Raw genomic sequence first — 15,901 nt, 5'->3', positions numbered from 1 at the left:
CTATGGCTTAAAGGTGATATGTTTGTTTGTCAAGTGGACAATGAACGAAGTATCCTAACTAGTTTTAGCTATCAATGCGACAAAGCCCAGAATCATCTAAGAAGTATCCAAAAAAAGGGGGCTACCCATATCAGATGTGCTGTGCCATGTCATTGAGGAACGGTCTTGACTTATGACTGATGTGAGAGGAGCCAGCCCACTCTAGGCAACACTATTCATGGCAGAGGCCTAGGCTGTGTAAAACTAGCTGAGTCAGGTATACAACACACTCTTCAGTAGCACTTTGGAAGCAAAAGCAGAGGCCTGCATATCTCTTGTGAGTATGAGCGAAGCCTGGTCTACACAGGAAGCTAAGTGGGTACATATTGAAATTCTGTCAAAAAAGAGAGAGAGAAGAGAAGAAGGAAGTGGGGGGAACAATCCAGCAAGGCAAGCAACATTCCTTCATGGTTCCTGCTTCCAGGTTCCTGCTCGAGTTCCTGCCCTGACTTCCCTCAATGATAAACTATGACCTGGAAGTATAAAACAAACAATCTCTTTCCGCCTTTAAACTGTTTTTTTTCCCCCTATGTTTTATCACAGCAACAGAAAAGCAAGCTAAGACACTCCTGTCTCAAAATAAAATAAAGAGGCGGGCGTGGTGGTGCACATCTTTAATTCCAACACTTGGGAAGCAGAGGCAGGTGGATCGATGTGAGTTCGAGGCCAGCCTGGTCTACAAAGCAAGTCCAGGATAGCCAAGGCTATACAGAGAAACCCTGTCTCAAAAAAAATAATATAAATAAATAAATCAAAATAAAATAAAAAGCAAATCACACCATGAGATCAAGTGATTGTACTTCTTAAATCAATTTTCAAACTCAATTAGGTTTTTAGTGTTTAACAAATATTTTATTCTGCAGTCTTAACAAAAGTGCAAGTATTAAAACTTCATTTTTAAACTGATATGCTTTTTTTTTTTTTTCAAGACAGGGTTTCTGTGTAGTCTTGACTGTTCTAGACTCACTTTGTAGACCAGGCTGGCCTCGAACTCACAAAGATCCTCCTGCCTCTGCCTCCCTAAGTGCTAGGATTACAGGCAAGTGTCACCACACCCAGCCTACACATCTTTTGACAACAAAGAGTTACAGTGTTTCAGTCACATTTTTTCTACGACAGTAATACCAGAGCATATTAGATGCAAAAATTCACTTTGTCACAGTAACACAGTTTGAAGCATACTTCTGTACCTCAAACAAGCAAAATAGAGTAAAAGCCTACAAAAATTAGTCCAGTTACACAAATCTATGGTCTGACAAGCTCTTATCATGCAAGCTGGAAATGTTATGTCAGCTTCTGTGACTGAAAAAGGACTGAGACAAAATCAGGCCATGTCAGGTGGCACACACCTGTAATCCTAGCATTAAGACTGAGGCAGGAGAATTGCTGCAAATTCTAGGCCAGCCTGAGTTACGTATACATAGCAAGAGTGTCTCAACCAAACAAAAAACCCACAACTAAGAAACAGGGGGGTGGGGGAGGTTCTTTTTCTCTTTCGTGACAATATGATAAACATCATCAATTTGAAAGGTCCTGAAATGCAGTATCTGAATGACTTAATTCCTTAGAGGTTTACTATATTCTAGCCAGGCATCGTGGTGAATATCTGCAATGCCAGCACTTGGAAGGCTGAGACAGGTGAATCACTCCTGAGTTTAGGGCCATATTGGTCTACAAAGTAAAACCTTGTCTCGAATAATATAACATTCCTTCAAATTTTCAGACAGGTGTGGACATATATTGCAAAAAATTATATTGATACAAACAGATTCTTGATTTTGAAATGAGGTAGTAAAAAAATCTAAATTAAACACATGCCTGCAACCCCACCAATTAGGAAACAGAGGCAGAAAGAACAGCCCAAGTACCTCCTGTGCTACACAATGAACTAAAGGCCAGCCCAAGCCAAAATCCTAGCCTAAAGTAAATAAATAAATAAATGCTAATTGTTGGCTACCATTCTCCCCCCCTTTTCTGGTTTGGTCCAGGTTCCCCACCCCAAACCCAAGACAGGGCTTCTCTGTGTAGCCTTGGCTGTCCTGCAACTCTATAGACAAAGCTGGCCTCAAACTCAGAGATCTGCTTGCCTCAGTCTGAATACTGGGATTAAAGGTATGCACCACTGCCTAGCATTCTCTATTTTTTTTAAAAAAGAAAGAATTCAGGCAGGGTTCAAGTCCTTTTATATGTTTCTACTTCCAAGCAGGAAAAGATTATTTTGACTCAGCTTCAAATGTGAGATCCTCGACCTGAGAACTTAATAGCACAGTACAGTTGCTGATGTTAGGCTGTCATCACATTGTGTAAGTTCAAAGCTTGCTTTATTAAATACGTCCCAGTATCTTTCTATGCCAATTTGCTCCTCAGCAAATTCAGAGTAAAAACAGTATTCAGGGGGCTGGGGAGATGGCTCAGAGGTTAAGAAGACTGGCTGTTTTTCTAAAGGGCCTGAGTTCAATTCCCAGCAACCACCTGGTGGCTCACAACCATCTCTAATGAGAACTGGTGCCCTCTTCTGGCATACAGGCATACCCCATGGAAGAATACTGTGTCCATAATAAATAAACAAATTAAAAAAAAAAAAACAAAAAAAACATATCCAGAAAGAGAAGTATCAGCTATTCTACAAATTCTCCTGTGGATTAAATTACTTAATACAAGTTAAAAATGTTTAATATTGGGTTGGAGAGATGGTTCAGCAGTTAAAAGCACTTGTTCTTGTGGGGTTCAGTTTCTAGTTCCCACACAAGTGGCTCACAATCATCTCCAGTTCCAAGGGATCCAATATCCTTTTTTCTGGCATCCTTGGGCACCAGGAACATGTATGATACACATACATTCATGTAGGCAAAATAATCATACACATAAAAAAATACATCCAGAGAAACCATAAGTACCTATACTTATAACACACCTTTAAAAGTATACACATTACAACACCAGGTGCCTTGGGCTCTAGAAATGTAGCTCAGTTGGTAGTGCTTGCTAGTCAACAGGAAGCATTGGTTTGAGTTCTGGTACCACATAAGACTGGCAAGGGGGCACCTGCCTCTAATTCTAGCACTTGGGAAGTTGAGACAGAGGGATCACAAGTTCAAAGTCATCCTAGGCTATGCAACAAAAAGTTCAAGGTCAACCTGGAATACATCAGACCCTACAACAAGTGGCAGGGATGGCAAGATGTCTGAGTGAATAGAGGTGCTTCCTGCATGAGCCTAACAACCTGAGTTGGATCCACAGAACCCTGTGAACATCAAAGGGTAGAACCAACTCCAAAAGTTGTCCTGACCTACATACCCACTGGTGCTGTGGCGTATGTACTGACATGAACATATCATGCACTCACACACAATAAAAATTTTTAGAAATTAAAAAAAAAAGTGTGACTTAGTCGAAGGTTAGTCAACATCAGAGATGAAAAGTCTAAGTAGAGGACTACACAGGACTGAGCAGCACTTGATGAGCTCAAACAGTAGATGCAAAGAGCAGATAGCGTGTCATTTCTTAACCAAGGACATGGAAAAAATTCTAGAAAAACATCCACTGTAAGGGTCAAATTTTGTCATTCAAGTCAGGCCAAAAAAAAAAAAAAAAAGGCAGCTCTCTCTAGTTGTCCAATACTTAGCTCAATTAACCATCATGACAAGAAAAAAAATGTAAAAAAAAAAAAAAATGGTTGCCTGCACTTCAAACGACATAACGTTAATTCCCACTTTACAACTCTAGAGGGCACCAGAAATATGCCCTCCTTCACAACACCCCTCCTCCCCGGTAACGTGAGCAGCTGCAGAAGCCCGTCGTCTGGTTGCTGAGGTTGGTATTGCAGCAGCAGGAGCGATGTCTGCAGCGGTGGAAACAGCAGCGCCCACTCCCAGCTGCCTCACCAGGCATCACTAGGGCTTCTCCCCGAGAGCAGCTGCCACCCAAGAGAAGGCTCCTCCCCCTGAAAACAACCAGGAGGACCAAGTCCCATACTGAACCCCTATAACCTGACGATGTCCTCTGTATTAAGCAACAAATTAGAAGCAAAGGACTCACAATGGTGTTTTCCTCACTTTCTGCCAAAGATACACCAGATAGGGTTGAATGAAATTCCTGGTCCTGGGATAAGAGAGGGGGTGAAAAAAGAAGAAGGAGAAAAAAAAAAAAATGGATGAACATCCAATCTGGTAGAAGCACCAAGCCTATTTCACCAGGAGGAGGCAGAGAAGGGACTAAGAGGTCAAGGAGGTTCGGCCCTTCTATTATTACCCCCAACCCACGCAAAACTGCCCACTCCTATCCAAGTGAAATGAAATATTTATTTGGGACCAAAATCAATGTGAAAACCACAATCCACAGAGGAAGGGACGGACCTTAGGGCATCAAACCTGCTCCTGGGGGGGGGGGGGGGGGCAAACCTTGCCTCGACGCCAGCAAGGGACTTGCACTCCCCTCTCAAATCTTACCACCCACCGTCATTCCAGCCAAACTCAGCACCAATTCCCAGGTAAGAAACAGTTCACCTCGGCGCTGGGCCGATATTGCTCATATTTGCCCCAAGCAGTTGCCCTGGGCCCGAGGCTTGCCCCCCCTGCAGTCCGCGACCGGCAGCGCTGCCTCCCCGTCCGCCATTAGAGACCCAGCCAAACAATACGTGAGGAGCAAGAGCCGCGCAGCACAGCGCCGGGGAGGAGACCAGCGACGAAGGGGACCAAGCCAGACTCAGGCGGTGGCCCTCGCCATCGAAAACTTGGGGTCTCGGTCAGGCAGACAGGGTGGGAGGCCGACCCCAGGCCCGAGGACCAACGGGCCCCTCCCCGGCCCGCAGCACAGAAAGGAAAACACCCCGCGACCTCCGGCCGCCGCCGCCCGCGCCCCGAGGCCCCCGCGCCCCTCGCCCCGGCGTACGCCTCACCCAGCCCGCCCGGCCGCGCCCGCGCTCGCTCAGCACTCGGGCCGCACGCGAAGCCGCCCGGGACATGAGCGCGGCCCCCAGCGCACCCCGAGGCCCCGACGCAGCAAGCAGTAGCGACGCCGGCCGCCGCGGGCTGCTAAGCCCGGGTCGGTGGGAGGCTCCCGAGGCTGCGCTCACCCATCTCCGCCTCCCCTGTCGCCCCCGCCTCCTCCTCCGGAGGCTGCGCTGCTCCCAGCCACCCCCACCCTCCGCGGCCCTCGACAGGAAAGACAGCGGGGAGAAGCCTCACCCGGTTCTGGCTGCAGCTCCGCGGAACGAACCTCCCCTCCCCCGGCCCACCCCCCTTCGGCGACACGCACAACTCCGCTCGGTCCAGTCCCGGCTTTAGCGCTGGTGAGGAGGAGGTAGAGGAGGCGGCGGCACGGCGGAGCCCGGGGAGGCCCCGCCCTCCGCACGCTCATTGGCTGCTGGCGAAGGCGGCCCGGAATGCCTCGGGCGTGCCCATTGGCTCAGCCGGCCTTCTTTCAGGACCCTCCTCGGTGAAGTAGTCAGAGCGCCTGTCCGTCAAAGGTGGGCCACGCCCTCGGGGCTGCCGCTCCCTCCTCCTCCCACTCCCCCCCCCCGGCCGCCGCCAGCCCCGGGCTTAGCCGGCCCTCCCTCCCTCCGTGCCCCCGCCCCGCCCCGCCCCCACTCTCCGCCGGGTCCGCCGGGGTCAGGAGCCCGAGTGGCGGGACCCGCAGTACGGATCACGCTTCGGCCTCGGGGCGGGGGCCGTTCGTCGAGGCTTCCCGCGGGACCGGGGTCCAGCTACCCGGCCTTGGCCTCTAGACGGTCACCGCAGCCCCCTGCGACTCTGCCCGAGGAGAGACGCGGCCTCGATGCCCCAGCGTCCTCCCTGTCCAGGTCCCCAAGGCCCCGGCGACGGGCGAGCCCGGCAGTGCCTGCGGCGGGCCGAGGGGGCGGCCCGGGCCGCGGCTGCTAGCGCCCTGGCTACGGTGCAGGCGCTTCCACCTCGCCTCGCCCGTGGGAACGGTCCCCCACCTCCGCCATGGCTGCGGCGGGAGGAGACGTCGTCCTCCATTTTGTGGGATCTGTTGGGAGAACTTGGGGCCCATCTGAACCGAAGCCCGTGGAAACTTGGCCCGGACCGCGCTCTACCGTCGGCCTTGTCCTCGGCCGCCAAGGGCGCGCGGGCGCCTACGTTGCGGCGAGGCCGCACGACGGTGGGGCGACCAGACGCTGCCGCCCCGCAAGATGGAGCCGCGGGGCCCGCGCCCCGGGGACCCGGGCTGTCAGGGCTCGACCGTCGGTGTCTAGTAGAGCGCGCGCCCGCAGGCCTGCCCAGCATCTGTTCTCCACGCTGCTGGGGCCTCGCTTGGGTCACCGCGCGCCCTTCGCTCGGGTCCTGGCCCCGTAGACAGTGACCCTCGCACGGGAGCCCCGCCGGGCGCGCTCGGAGCGGAGCCCGGGAAGGGCGGCACGAGGGTCTTTTGTTCCTCGTCTACACCTACATCTTCGGCGGATGTCATGGTGCGGGATTACCAGGACTCCCTGGAAAGACCTAAAAGATGCATCTCGCCCTGGCGGTTGTGAGCGGGATTACAACGGATGCTGTTGGTTACTTTCCTCAGCCAAATGGATGAATTAAATTAGACCTCTCAATTTCCGGGCTGACAATACTGCCTATTAATGAGACATATGACGTTTCATTTTAAAGCTCTTCAGGATGATAATGAACGTGAAATATTTAATGAAGTGAATTATCGATTAAGGACTCCAGACTAATGTGTAAACTCGAGTGGATGCCATTTACAAAGGATAACCTGATAGAAACCAAATGCTTTCAATAGTGTCTAGACTCCATACATAGACTCCTCTCTTGACCACAACATGTATATGAACCAGCGTCACAGAGTATTTTTCAGAAAATTTTCATTTAAAAAAAATCTTTTGTTTTTGGTACACAAAAGCATTCTTGTGAAATTTCGTATTAGACAATACCATTTTACATTGACAGGCTCTATGCTGTTGTCACAATAAGAACATCCTCTTAATAAATATGAGAAACGATAAAATTGACTGAAAACGTGACAGTATCTTTCTGCTGCTATGTAGGGCCATGTTCTCTTCTTAATTTTTTTTTCATATATTTTTATGTTTTCCCTTCTCCCATTTCTCGAACCTCCTACTTCTCTCTACTCCAGTGTCTTGTGCTTTACTCCCAAAAGAAAAACACAAATAGGAAACCTCTAAGACGAAAAAAAAAAAAAAGCCAAAATGTGCCTGTGCACCATTTATTCCCAGTGCTTGGGAGGCAGAGACAAGACAGATACCCAAGTCCAAGGCCAGCCTGGTATACAGAGCACCAGGCAGCCAGGGCTATACCCTCACTCAAAAAACAAAACATATTCGTATAATATTTCTATGTATTTTAAAGAAACCATTCCAGCCAGGCATGGTGGTCCATGCCTTTAATCCCAGCACTAGGGTGCAGAGGATCTCTGTGTGTTCGAGGCCAGCCTGGTCTACAAAGCAAGTCCAGGACAGCCAAGGCTACATAGAGAAACCTTGTCTCAGAACCCCGCCCCCAAAAGTATGCAGTTCATTAGTATTGGCCAACTACTGGGCCCCTGGTCTGCCCTGAAGGTTGGTTGATATACTCAATGACAGTTCCGTGGAAAAAACTGAGTTTCCATTTGCCAGCAGTTGTTAGTTGCAAATAGCTTCTTGCTTAGGAGTGGGACCCCAGGGTCCTCTTCCCTCTCACAGTGCTGGAACTTGAACCCAGCAGGTCCTATGAGTTCTGTCCCAGCCTCTCTGAGAGGTCATATGTGTATCAGTCCTGTTGTTTCCTTGGCGTCGTCACCACCTCTGGCTCTTAGACTCTGTCCTCCTCCTCTACTTGAGTACATCCCTGATCCTTGAGTCTGATGAAGACATTGGGGTCATATTCTAAATCAACTCAGAGTGTGTGTGTGTGTGTGTGTGTGTGTGTGTGTGTAAAACATTTGGTTTTTCTTTTTTTTTTTTTTAGTTGCTACTAAAATAATGACTTTTTATTTATGTTCTCCACAAAAGATGAGTGTGTTCTCTGTTTTAACAATGCCAAAAAGAGGTATCCAGAAGCGAAAGAACTTGCCCAAGTTCACACAGTTCTCTGTGTGATTGTCATGCTATATTACACAGGAGCAAACGCTCGGACTGAATTATGATTGAAGTACTTCATTTGAAACATGGGAAATATTATACAACTAAACAGAGCTAACATTTGGTTTTTCAATAAAAGTTTTCTCTGTGTACACTGGCCTCAAACTCACAAAGACCTGCCTCTGCCTCCCGAATGCTGGGATTAAAGGCGTGCACCACCACGCCCAGCTTACTCACTGAATCTATTGTGAGAAGTGTTTTTAATGTGGTAAGCTGATTGACTGGTTTACCATAAACTGTTCACATGGGAACGGCTTTATACTGCCATCAATTCCCTGATGTTGTTGCTGTTTTATACTTCATAATTCTCTGGCAACCACCTATGCTCAACCTCTGGAATCCACAAGGTGGAAGGCCAGGTGTTCACCCCCCCTTCCTGGAAAATATTCAAGTGTTTTATTTGGTTAGTTGAAACAGGTTCTTACATTCCATGGCCTGGAACTCAAATATGTAGCTAAGGAAGACCTTGAATTCCTGGTCTTTCTGCCTCCACCTCCCAAATTGTGGGATAAACTTATGCCACTGAGCTCTGCTCAAATGCCTCATACACTCCAGGCTGGCCTCAAACGTCCATGGTAGCTGAGGATGACGCTGGACTCTTTATCTTGCTTATACCTCCTAAATTCAAGGGTTACAAACATGTGCTACTCCACGAACATTTGCACAAACTCTGACATAATTTTTAAAATGAAAACATGTGGAAGATAAGATTCAATAACTTTGTTCACCATTTTCTTTCCTTTTCTTTCTTTCTTTCTTTTTTTTTTTTTTTTTTTTTTGTTTCTTTTTTTGGTTTTTCGAGACAGGGTTTCTCTGTGTAGCCTTGGCCATCCTGAACTCACTTTGTAGACCAGGCTGGCCTCGAACTCACAGCAATCTGCCCGTCTCTGCCTCCCGAGTGCTGGGATTAAAGGCATGCGCCACCACGCCCAGCTTGTTCACCATTTTCTTTTGTCCATAAAACTTAACAACTTACAAGCATTTCGTTTCATTTTGTTATAATCTCTCACTGTATAGCAGAGAGACCAGGCTGCCCTGGAACTCACAAAAATTCTCCCATCTCAGCCTGCTGAGTCCTGAGCTTAAAGGGCTGTACCGCCCATACACAGCCAGGTATAAGACTTTTGGGTGAACTACATGTCATGTGGATTTTTCCTAGGAAGAAGAACAAATACCCATTTACCCCAGGTAGGGTACAAAGACAAAAAGAGAAATGACTCCATACAAGTAGAACTTTGTAAATAGATGGGTTTAATTATGAGTGATTACAAGAACATAGGCAATTTTCATTGAAAAAAAAAGTCTTTTGAGAAACTGTTAACACTTTAGATCACCCTGGAGGGCATTGCTCTGGAGCCCCTCCCCCAGCAACTCTTAACTATCTACTTATTGTTTGGAAGGCACAAGGGCCTTGTAAACCCCTCCCCCACCAGCTGTTAACTGCCTGTATAGTCTTGGGATGAGACAGGGTTTCATGAGCCCTTCCCCCAGCCAACTGTTAACTGCCTGTACATCTAGAAGGGTCCAAGATTATGAAACATGCTGGGCAGTGGTGGCGCCAGCACTTAGGAGTCAAAGGCAGGCGGATCTCTGTGAGTTCAAGGCCAGCCTGGACTACAGAGCTAATTCCAGGACAGCCAGAGCTATTACACAGAGAAACCCTGTCTGGAAAAACAAAAAGATTATGAACCATTTACCACCACTATGATGATCAGAAATGGGCCAAATCTTGCATAAGTAGTTACAGCTGCTGTGAGTTCAAGAGTGCAAGGACCGGGCTGGAGAGATGGCTCAGCGGTTAAGACGTCTTCCAGAGGTCCTGAGTTCAATTCCCAGCAACCACATGGTGGCTCACAACCATATATAATGTGATCTGATGCCTTCTTCTGACATTCAGGTGAAATACTGTATATACAATAATAATAAATAAATAAATTAAAAAAAAAAAAGAGTACAAGGACCAAGTCATGCCAGGAGGACATCTTTCCACAGCATTATTGGGGAACGGTTCATACATGATAACTTAAACACAAATTATACTCACTTTTGTTTGGAAGTTCTTTTAAAAATAACCATTTTATAACAAGGCCCCAGACCTTAGCACAACTGACTCCATGATGGGAGTGCCATTAAGGCTATAAAACTCTGTAGGTAGACAGCGCCACCTGCCAAAACAAAAACAAAGGGCTACTCGATCAAAGTCCATAGTTCTGGGAAAATCTCTAAATGTGCTGACCTTGCTGTTGCCTTCTGTAGTTCCACTTCTGTCTTAACTGTTCTTGTCAACTGAAGTATGTCAACCCAGAACACGATTTTTGTGTTTAAAAGCTCACCTGGAGAAAGGCTCAGTGCTACACCGGGATCCTGAACACCCAAGTGTAGAGTAGCTGCTCAGCTAATAAAGGCTTTCTATTGGCTTAGACCCATGTCCGAGCAGTCTTCTCTGGTGACTACCCCATAACAATTTGAAGCCAGGTATGGTAGACATGTCTTTGACCCCAGCACTCAGGCGGCAGAGGCAGACAGATCTCTGCATCTGAGGCCAGCCTGCTCCGCAGTTCCAGGATAGCCACAAAGAAATCTTGGGGGTTGGGAGGGAGGGAAGAGAAAAAAAGGAAAAAAAGAAAAAGAAAAAGACATAGAAAAATAAGAACAATAAAATAAATATTTGAGGGTTGTAGATCTGCTGACAGAATAACCCTGCATACACCAGGTGCAGTGGCACATGCTTATAACCCTCCCACCTAGGAGGTGCAGGCAAGAAGATCAAGAAGCCAAACTCATCCTCATAGTAAATCCAAGGCCAGCCTGACGTACGGGAGACATTTGAGCAGGGCTTAGGGTACATGCTAATCCCAGAAGGATCAAGGATTCAAGGTCTTCATTAGTTACCTAATTGAGTTCTAGACCATCCTTGACTATGTAAGACCCTGTTTCAACTAATGCAATAATCATTTGAATATTATCCAGGTATGGTGGTACACACCAGTGGTCCCACACTTGGGAGAAGCAGAAGGAACAGGAGTTGAAGGCCACACTTAGCCATTTAGCAAGTTCAAAGTCAGCCTGAGCAACAAGAAATCCTATCTCAGAAAAAAAATCATAAAGGGGACTGGAGACATGGCTCATCAATTATGAGCACTTGCTGTTCTTGCAGAGGATGTTTTTTCTGGTTTGAGTGAGAATGACCTCCATAAACTCCTGTATTCGGACAGTTAGTGGTAATAGATTGTCTCTGCTGACAAAATAAGCCAATTCATGCTGAATTAAAAGTATAAAAGTGGAGCTGCAGAGATGGCTCAGAGGTTAAGAGCACTGTCTTACTCTTCCAGAGGTCCTGAGTTCAACTCTCAGCAACCATGCTGGCTCATAGCCGTCTATAATGAGATCTGGTGCCCTCTTCTGACGAGCAGGTATACTTGCCAGAACACTGTATACATAATAAATAAATAAATAAATAATTTTAAAAAGTATAAAAGTGAGGCGAGCCTGGTCTACAAAGTCTACAAAGTGAGCAAGTGAGCCTAGGACAGTCAAGATTAGACAGAGAAACCCTGTCTCGAAAAAAACAAAAACAGAAAGAAAGAAAGAAAGAAAGAAAAGAAAAAGTATGAAAGCAAACCTAGGCATGGTGGCACACACCTTTAATCCCAGCACTCAGGAGATGGATCTCTGTGAATTCGAGGCCAGCCTTGTCTACAAAATGAGTCTAGGACAGCCAAGGATACACAAAGAAACCCAGTCTCGGAAAACAAAAACAACAACAACAACAAAAAGTATAAAAGCAGGTTTAGTTGGCAACTGCTCTCTGTCCAGTACACTGGTCTTGGAGAACAAGATCAGGGAAGTCGCCATGTAGACACGGAGGCAGAAGGGCAGGATGGCGGGGGCGCGGCAGGGGTGCAGGGGAAGAGGAGACAGAGAGAGAGAGAGAGAGAGAGAGAGAGAGAGAGAGAGAGAGAGAGAGAGAGAGAGAGAGAGCACAAACAGGGCCAGAGAACTGCAGGAAGCAAGAGAGGGACCAAAATATCTGGATTATACAGAGAAGAGCCTCTGGGGGAGGAAAAGTTTAGGGTACAGAGTGGGGTATGCCAGCCATGCCCTGTAACAGGTAGGGACTGAGGGATGCTTGGAGAACCTGGAAGCTAGGTCTGCTTTGATATGGTTTGGGGGGGGGGGATTAGTCTGTTTTGTTTTGTTTTTGTTATTGTCTTTTTGTTTTTCAAGACAGGGTTTCTCTGTGTAGCCTTGACCGTCCTGAACTCTACTTGTAGACCAAGCTGGCCTCAAACTCAGAGAGATCCAACTGTCTCTGCTTCCCAGAGTGCTGGAATTAAAGGCCGGGGCTACTACTAAGGCTTGCTTTGATGTGTTAAATAGGCACTTCAGCCTATGTTCCCAGGCCTGAAACACAATGGCACTCTTAGGAGGGGTGTGGTTTTGCTGGAGAGAACACGTCACTGGGGGTGGGTTTTGAGAGCCAAAGCTCTGGCCTTCCTACCTGTTTACACTCTCTGCTTGTGCTAACAGCTAAAGTTGCAAGCTCTCAGCTTCCTGCTGAGCCATCATGGACCATTTATCTCTTTGGAATGGTAATCTCAAATAAACTCAGTCCTTTCATAAATTGGTTCCCAGAGCAATAGGAAAGTTGCAAAGGCGACTTGGGTTCAGTTCCCTTCTCACAACTATCCTTAACTCCAGCTGCAGAGGATCTCACAGAGATTCTGCAGAGGCCTCTTTGGCCTCTTCAGGCACCAGCCATGCAGGTACCCATAGATGCACATAGTTTCCGGATGCAGCAAAACACTCACATCCATAATCCCAGCACTCCGGAGGCAGAGGCAGGCAGATCACTGTGAGTTTGAGGCCAGACTGGACTACAAAGTGAGTCCAGGACAGCCAAGGCTACACAGAGAAACTCTATCTCGAAAAACCAAAAAACCAAACAAACAAAAAAAGAGGTCAGCTGAAATAGCTCAGAGAATAAAGGCACTTGACACAAAGCCCAGTGACCTAAATTAGAGCCCTGGGACCCAAATGGTAAAAGAGTTATAACAACTCTAAAGTTACCCTGTGACCTCTGCATGTGACCAACACAGTAAATAAGCAAATCTTTAATTTCTTAAGTAAAAAAAAAAAAAAAAAAAAAAAAATCTGGCCAGGTGTGGTGATGCACACCTGTAATCCCAGAGGCAGACAGATCTCTGTGAGTTCAAGGCCAGCCAAAGCTACACAGAGAAACCCTGTCTCGAAAAAACCCTAAAATAAATAAACAAATCTTTAATTTCTTAAATAAAAAACATCTGAATGTTCATATCAGTGTTACTTATAATTTTTAAAAGTTATAAACAGAATGTCCACCAGCTGGTGAACATACGTTCACGATATAGCCATACTACTAAATATTATTCAGCCTTAAAGAGAAACAGAGTTCTCATAAATGTGCAGGTAGTCCTTCAATAGATTATCCTAAGGGAAATAAACCAGACCCCAAAGGCTACATATTGTACAATTCCATTTATGTAAAATGTCCAAATAATCGAACAAAAGAGAGATGTCAAAGACAGGCACCGTGGCACACACCTGTAATCCCAGCACTCGGGAGGCAGAGGCAGGTGGATCCATGTGAGTTCGAGGCCAGCCTGGTCAACAAAGTGAGCCCAGGACAGCCAGGGCTACACAGAGAAACCCTGTCTCGAAAAACCAAAGAGAGGGGCTGGAGAGAGGGCTCAGTGTAAAGGGCTTCCAAAGTGTAAAAGCTCTTGCAAAGGTCATGAATTTATTTCCCAGCAATCACATGGTGGCTCACAAGCATCTATACTGGGATCTGGTGCCCTCTTCTGGCATGGAGGTGTACATGCAGATAGAGTATGCATATACATAAAAAAAAGAAAAAGAAAAAGAAAAACCAGAGAGAGAAATGTCAAATCCTTTAGCTGTTTCTCAAAGCTGAGAAAGTGGGGTGCACATCACAGAAGGGGTTTAGGCCAGAGGATGATCAATAAAAAAGAAAAAAAATTGAGAAAGTGAACTGATTGAAGAAAATATAGTTTTTTTATGAAAAGATCCAATTATCCTAAAATCAATTGAAGTGGTAACTAGTCAACTCTGACAGAATAAAACCCATTTAACTATATACTCTGAGGTTGGTTTGTGGGTTTTTAAAAAAAATATGCTTTTATTTTGGGAAATGAGAGTCTCTCCATGCAGACCAGGCTGCCCTTGAATTCTATTTTAATATTAATACATTTATTTACTTACTATTTATTGTGTACACCATGGTGTGTGGCAGTCAGAATGTGACTTGTGCCCGGGCGTGGTGGAGCACACCTTTAATCCTGGTACTGGGAGGCAGAGGCAGGTGAATCGCTATGAGTTCCCAGGCCAGCCTGGTCTACAAAGCAAGTCCAGGACAGCCAAGGCAACAGAGAAACCCTGTCTTCAAAAACAAAAAACAAAAACCAGAATGTAAGCCAGGTGTGGTGGCAAACGCCTTTAATCCCAGCACTCGAGAGGCAGAGGCAGGTGGATCTCTATGAGTTCGAAGCCAGCCTGGTCTACAAAGTGAGAGCCAGGGCTGTGACACAGAGAAACCCTATCTCAAAAAAACAAAACACAAACAAACAAAGAAAAAAAACCCAGAATGTAATTTGTAGAGTCAGTTCTCTCCCTCAACCATGATGACCTTTGCCCAGTGAGTCACCTCAATTGCCCAGCATGTGAGCTCTTGATCCTCCTGTCAGAGGCTCCTCAGAGCTGGAATTGTAAGCATGAGCCACCACACCAGGCTTCCCTGAACATTTTCCGAAGAAAAATGAAGCCAGGTGTGCTGGTTTCTACCCGAGAGCTCACCGCTGGAGAGTAGGAGTGGTGGGATCAGTCATCTGAGGTTATGTCCAGCTAATATCAAGTTGGAGATCAACCTTTCTTGTTTTGGTTTGGTTTTTCGAGACAGGGTCTTTCTGTATAGCCTTGGCTGTCCTGGACTCACTTTGTAGACCAGGCTAGCCTCGAGCCCACAGCAATCCACCTGCCTCTGCCACCTGAGTGCTGGGATTAAAGGCGTGCGCCGCTACCACGCCTGGCCTGGAGATCAACCTTAACCTCATAAGACCCCATCTCAAAAAAAGTATGGAGGGAGTGCACAGTATGGTCTATAAAGTATATGTCAACAAAGCCAGTTATTCAAAATCTGTGGGTGTGGTGTCTTTCTGTACTGACACAAAACATGCTAAACACAATAAATTGGAAACAGGAAGAAAGGACCTGGGAATTGGACAGATTCAGCCTCCTTAAAGAAAAAACACAAAAGATTGAATAGTTTATACTTAAAACATCATCATGAGATTCGGAAGATTGCTGAGTGGATAAAGGTACCTGTTGGTACTTGTCGCTTGCCACTCAGCCTGAAGATCTCAAGAATGTCCCTGAGGAAGAAGACAAGCAACTCCCACAAGTTGCCCTCTGATTTCCATACACTTATTATGGCACTCGTGTAAACAACACACACACACACACACACACACACACACACACACACACACACAAATAAACTTTTAAAATTTAGAATATTATCATGTGGGGAAGGGTTAGATACAATCTGTATAGTTTTCATGCAAAACACGAGGCTGCACATGGAGGGAACTGAAGAGGTGCACATGGGAAGAAAAGGGCTAGCTGGCGTTTGGAGCTTTTTTCCAGATTAGTGGGTGTTGCCGGTTGAATGAGAAATGCTCCCATGTAATCATGCGTTTGAAC

The 15,901-nt window shown here is 46.5% G+C and overlaps 1 protein-coding gene across 1 annotated transcript in view; it reads right to left on the bottom strand.

Annotated features, from left to right (window-relative positions):
- The window catches only part of Zmym2 (zinc finger MYM-type containing 2), a 67,479-nt gene extending 62,188 nt beyond the window's left edge, over nucleotides 1–5,291 (bottom strand). The window contains 2 exon segments of the mRNA XM_051160612.1: nucleotides 4,078–4,140; nucleotides 5,226–5,291. The gene's annotated coding sequence lies outside the window, so the exon portion shown is untranslated.
- Between the last annotated feature and the right edge of the window lie 10,610 nt (nucleotides 5,292–15,901).

This window comes from Acomys russatus, chromosome 18 (genome assembly GCF_903995435.1).
Source record: "Acomys russatus chromosome 18, mAcoRus1.1, whole genome shotgun sequence".
Classification (NCBI taxonomy): domain Eukaryota; kingdom Metazoa; phylum Chordata; class Mammalia; order Rodentia; family Muridae; genus Acomys; species Acomys russatus.
This window is presented reverse-complemented; position numbering and strand designations above follow the sequence as displayed.